Source organism: Oncorhynchus clarkii, chromosome 25 (assembly GCF_045791955.1).
Source record: "Oncorhynchus clarkii lewisi isolate Uvic-CL-2024 chromosome 25, UVic_Ocla_1.0, whole genome shotgun sequence".
NCBI lineage: Eukaryota > Metazoa > Chordata > Actinopteri > Salmoniformes > Salmonidae > Oncorhynchus > Oncorhynchus clarkii.
In genome coordinates, this window is record NC_092171.1 from 12,917,963 (window position 1) to 12,923,962 (window position 6,000).

A 6,000-nucleotide genomic window follows, 5' to 3' on the forward strand; every position below is an offset into this window, starting at 1 on the left:
CTAATCGACCTGGCCCGGGTATCCTGGAAGATTATTGACCTCATCCCGTCAGTAGAGGATGCCTGTTTTTTTATTATTTTTAAATGCCTTCCTCACCATCTTAAATAAGCATGCCCCATTCAAGAAATTTAGAACCAGGAACAGATATAGCCCTTGGTTCTCTCCAGACCTGACTGCCCTTAACCAACACAAAAACATCCTATGGCGTTCTGCATTAGCATCGAACAGCCCCCGTGATATGCAACTTTTCAGGGAAATTAGAAACCAATATACACAGGCAGTTAGAAAAGCCAAGGCTAGCTTTTTCAAGTAGAAATTTGCTTCCTGCAACACAAACTCAAAAAAGTTCTGGGACACCGTAAAGTCCATGGAGAATAAGAACACTTCCTCCCAGCTGCCCACTGCACTGAGGATAGGAAACTGTCACCACCGATAAATCCACAATAATTGCGAATTTCAACAAGCATTTTTCTATGGCTGGCCATGCTTTCCACCTGGCTACCCCTACCTCGGTCAACAGCACTGTACCCCCCACAGCAACTCGCCCAAGCCTTCCCCATTTGTCCTTCTCCCAAATAAAGTCAGCTGATGTTCTGAAAGAGCTGAAAAATCTGGACCCCTTCAAATCAGCCGGGCTAGACAATCTGGACCCATTCTTTCTAAAATTATCTGCCGAAATTGTTGCAACCCCTATTACTAGCCTGTTCAACCTCTCTTTCGTGTCGTCTGAGATTCCAAAAGATTGGAAAGCAGCTGCGGTCATCCCCCTCTTCAAAGGGGAGGACACTTGAAACAAACTGCTACAGACCTATATCTATCCTACTCTGCCTTTCTAAGGTCTTCGAAAGCCAAGTCAACAATCAGATTACTGACCATTTCGAATCCCACCGCACCTTCTCCGCTATGCAATCTGGTTTCAGAGCAGGTCATGGGTGCACCTCAGCCACGCTCAAGGTCCTAAACGATATCTTAACCGCCATCATTAAGAAACAATACTGTGTAGCCGTATTCATTGACCTGGCCAAGGCTTTCGACTCTGTCAATCACCACATCCTCATCGGCAGACTCGATAGCCTTGGTTTCTCAAATGATTGCCTACCTGGTTCACCAACTACTTCTCTGATAGAGTTCAGTGTGTCAAATCGGAGGGCCTGTTGTCCGAGCCTCTGGCAGTCTCTATGGGGGTGCCACAGGGTTCAATTCTTGGGCCGACTCTCTTCTCTGTATACATCAATGATGTTGCTCTTGCTGCTAGTGAGTCTCTGATCCACCTCTATGCAGACAACACCATTCTGTATACTTCTGGCCCTTCTTTGGACACTGTGTTAACAACCCTCCAGACGAGCTTCAATGCCATACAACTCTCCTTCCGTGGCCTCCAACTGCTCTTAAATACAAGTAAAACCAAATGCATGCTCTTCAACGATCGCTGCCTGCACCTGCCCACCCGTCCAGCATTTCTACTCTGGACGGTTCTGAATTAGAATATGTGGACAACTACAAATACCTAGGTGTCTGGTTAGACTGTAAACTCTCCTTCAGGACTCACATCAAACATCTCTAATCCAAAGTTAAATCTAGAATTGGCATCCTATTTCGCAACAAAGCATCCTTCACTCATGCTGCCAAACACACCCTGCCGATCCTACCGATCCTCGACTTTCTCATTTACAAAATAGCCTCCAATACCCAACTCAATAAATTGGATGCAGTCCAAAACCTGATGGAGTCTGCAAAAGACCTGAGACTGGGACGGAGATTTGTCTTCCAACAAGACAATGAGCCAAAACATAAAGCAAAATCTACAATGGAATGGTTCAAAAATAAACATATCCAGGTGTTAGAATGGCCAAGTCAAAGTCCAAACCTGAATCCAATCGAGAATCTGTGGAAAGAACTGAAAACTGCTGTTCACAAATGCTCTCCATCCAACCTCACTGAGCTCGAGCTTTTTTGCAAGGAGGAATGGGAAAAAATGTCAGTCTCTCGATGTGCAAAACTGATAGAGACATACCCCAAGCGACTTACAGCTGTAATCGCAGCAAAAGGTGGCGCTACAAAGTATTAACTTAAGGGGGCTGAATAATTTTGCACGGCCAATTTTTCAGTTTTTGATTTGTTAAAAAAGTTTGAAATATCCAATAAATGTCGTTCCACTTCATGATTGTGTCCCACTTGTTGTTGATTCTTCACAAAAAAATACAGTTTTATATCTTTATGTTTGAAGCCTGAAATGTGGCAAAAGGTCGCAAAGTTCAAGGGGGCCGAATACTTTCGCAAGGCACTGTATTCCTTGCTCTTTTGTTTGGGTTTCAACCCTGTGTTTTGTATAGTGTTTGTTTGGTCTTTGTCCCTGTGCCTTTACACAGCACACCGTAATTTGGGTGAAATAAAAAATCCTATTACGCATTCCTGTGCCTGTCTCCCAAATCATTCATACTGACGTGACAGAATAATCGACCAATAAGGGCGACAACGGGAATGGCCCGTCCGACGATGCTGAGACTGGTCTGTCCGGCGCCGCCACAACTTCAGCAGCTACAACTGGTCCGTCCGACACCGCCACAACCGGTCCGTCCGACGCCACTGCTACTGGTCCGTCTGACGCCGCCGCAACTTTGGCAGCGGCAACTGGCCCGTCCAATGTCGATGCAACTTCGGCAGCTATATCGGGTCCTGTTCAACCCGCACTGCGGTCCTGTGATCATCCTCGAGGACGGTGTCGTTGCGCTGCACAGGCGAGGGTACTGTCACGGATCCCTGGTCTTCATTCCCGTGCCTTTACATGGCACGCTGTAATTTGGGGTAATAAAAACCCCTATTATGCATTCCTGCACCTGTCCCTCAACTTTTCATACCAACGTGACAGATGTAGAGTTGAAATGTATTCAATTTTGAAAGTTTTCATCCCAATATTACACGTTATATACAGTACATCACAGAAGACTGAAACACAAGATTTACATGAGTTATTTTTTTATTTTATTAATTGTAAAAACTATTAATAATCCCCCTTTGGGGCCAAAAGGGGTGCTTTTGGTCAGTGACTGCAAGAAAGAGACACTGTTACAGTTGCCCCCCTTTTCTGACCTACATAAGACTGGATTTGAGTTCACAAAGATCAAAATCAAAACACCACATGCAAGAATCTTGATCGAGTGTAAAAACCATTGTATGCAACATGTGTTGTTAGGGCCCCCTTGAACACAAAGGTACATTTTTCACATAACTCCCTATGATGATTAACAAGAATTAGAGGGTCTTCACACTAACTAGACTTTTCGCAAAAATAACCTTGACAACACATTTTACTGCAATGTAAACTTGCAAACTAGTCACAACTCAAACGCTACATCCGGAGGAAGCACAGGAGAATAACCTGACCGTTGCCCCCCTCTAAGCAGGGCAGTGAAAACAGTTGTTTCGTTGAGCCAACAGTCTTACATGTAAACATGTAATAGCTGAGCCATGTTTTTGAAACAGCTGAAATGTACAGACATTTTCCTTCTTTTTGAGACTTGCTTTATTGAGTTTTAACCTGATGAAATTGAAGTAAAAGCCTGTTACATTCTGAAATTGTCATCATATCTTTAAATCTCAACGGTGTAGTTTCTGCTTGACTGCACTGAGCCACCGATGTCCAGGAAAGAAGCAACTCACATGCTTCGTAAAGAACAGGTGTAGACTAACAGTGAAATTATTACTTATGCAGAGAGACATTTTTTAAATAATAGAAAAACAATAACAAAGGAATAAATACACAATGAGTAATGATAGCCTGACTATATACACGAGGTACTAGTGCCAATTCTATGTGCAGGGGTACAATGTAATTGAGGTATGTACAGTTGATGTCGGAAGTTTACATACACTTAGTCATTAAAACTTGTTTTTCAACCACTCCACACATTTCTTGTTAACAAACTATAGTTTGGGCAAGTTGGTTAGGACATCTACTTTGTGCATGACACAAGTAATTTTTCCAACAATTGTTTACAGACAGATTATTTCACTTATAATTCACTGTATCACAATTCCAGTGGGTCAGAAGTTTACAAAGACTAAGTTGACTGTGCCTTTAAACAGCATGAAAAATTCCAGACAATTATGTCATGGATTTAGAAGTTTCTGATAGGCTAATTAACATAATTTGAGTCAATTGGAGGTGTACCTGTGGATGTATTTCAAGGCCTACCTTCAAACTCAGTGCCTCAATGCTTGACATCATGGGAAAATTTAAAGAAATCAGCCCAAAAAATTGTAGACCTCCACAAATCTGGTTCATCCTTGGGAGCAATTTCCAAACACCTGAAGGCACCATGTTCATCTGTACAAACAATAGTATGCACATATAAACACCATGGGACCACGCAGCCGTCATACCACTCAGGAAGGAGACGCGTTCTGTCTCCTGGAGATGAACATACTTTTGTGAGAAAAGTGCAAATCATTCCCAGAACAACAGCAAATTACCTTGTGAAGATATCTTGTGAAGTATCTATATCCACAGTAAAACGAGTCCTATATCGACATAAAATGAAAGATCGCTTAGCAAGGAAGAAGCCACTGCTCCAAAATTGCCATAAAAAAGCCAGACTACGGTTTGCAACTGCACATGGGGACAAAGATCGTACTTTTTGGAGAAATGTCCTCTGGTCTGATTAAACAAAAATAGAACTGTTTGGCCATAATGACCATCGTTATGTTTGGAGGAAAAAGGGGGAGGCTTGCGAGCCGAAGAACACCATCCCAACTGAAAAGCACGGGGGTGGCAGCATCATGTTGTGGGTTGCTTTGCTGCAGGAGGGATTGGTGCACTTCACAAAATAGATGGACAATGATCCCAAGCATACTTCCAAAGTTGTTGAAAAATGGCTTAAGGACAACAAAGTCAAAGGTATTGGAGTGGCCATCACAAAGCCCTGACCTCAAACCCATAGAAAATTTGTGGGCAGAACTGAAAAAACGTGTGCGAGCAAGGAGGCCTGCAAACCTGACTCAGTTACACCAGCTCTGTCAGGAGGAATGGGCCAAAATTCACCCAAGTTATTATGGGAAGCTTGTGGAAGGCTACCCGAAACTTAAAAGGCAATGCTACCAAAGACTAATTGAGGATATGTAAACTTCTGAACCACTGGGAATCTTTGAAGACGTAGGGTTTCAGACGTTAGAAATGTTATGATGCCAAAGCATTCGAACAGAAAGGCCTGACAGGTGCTTACTATGAAGCATGGTCAAATCAAGTCAAACTTTATTTGTCACATGCGCCAAATACAACAAGTGTAGACCGTGAAATGCTTACTTACAAGCCCTTAACCAACAGTGCAGTTCAAGAAGAGTTAAGAAAATATTAACTAAATAAAACTAAAGTAAAGAATAAAAAAACGTTACACAATAAAATAACAATAACATGGTGATAGGAGGGAATATTACAGAATCCCCTGAGCTACAGCCGTGGCTAACAGTACACTACATTTACTAAAGCAAACATAGTACTCCATTCACTACCCCATGTCCATTATCATCACCACAAGACACATTAAGACCTTCCTCTGTGTTATCAGTGTTGATGTGGGAACAGATCTGAGATGCTGTGTACAATGTGTCTTAGTATCTCTAGCCTTGGGTCTGATAAGGATTTGATCAGTGCTTTAGATCAGACAAATGCAGTTGTTAAACACCTACACGTGCCTTGATGTACTCTTGGTTACAACAGAAAATGGGGTCATTCACAACCAACGGATGTTCTCAAGCTCTCAGACATGTTTGTTTCTCAGTAAATAGGGTTTGCACTCTGCAGTTGAACACTTTCACTGCTGTATGTGTAAAATAGGACATGTCACATTGAAGCTACAGACAATAGTTCACAGTTACTGTGATGTTTATATCTTCTCTTTTTGTCATGGACTTGACTGTACATCATGACATTCAATAACTAAATCATGATAGAAGGCCTACTATTTTCTGCAGAAATATATTTTTTCTCCACAGGTGATAAAC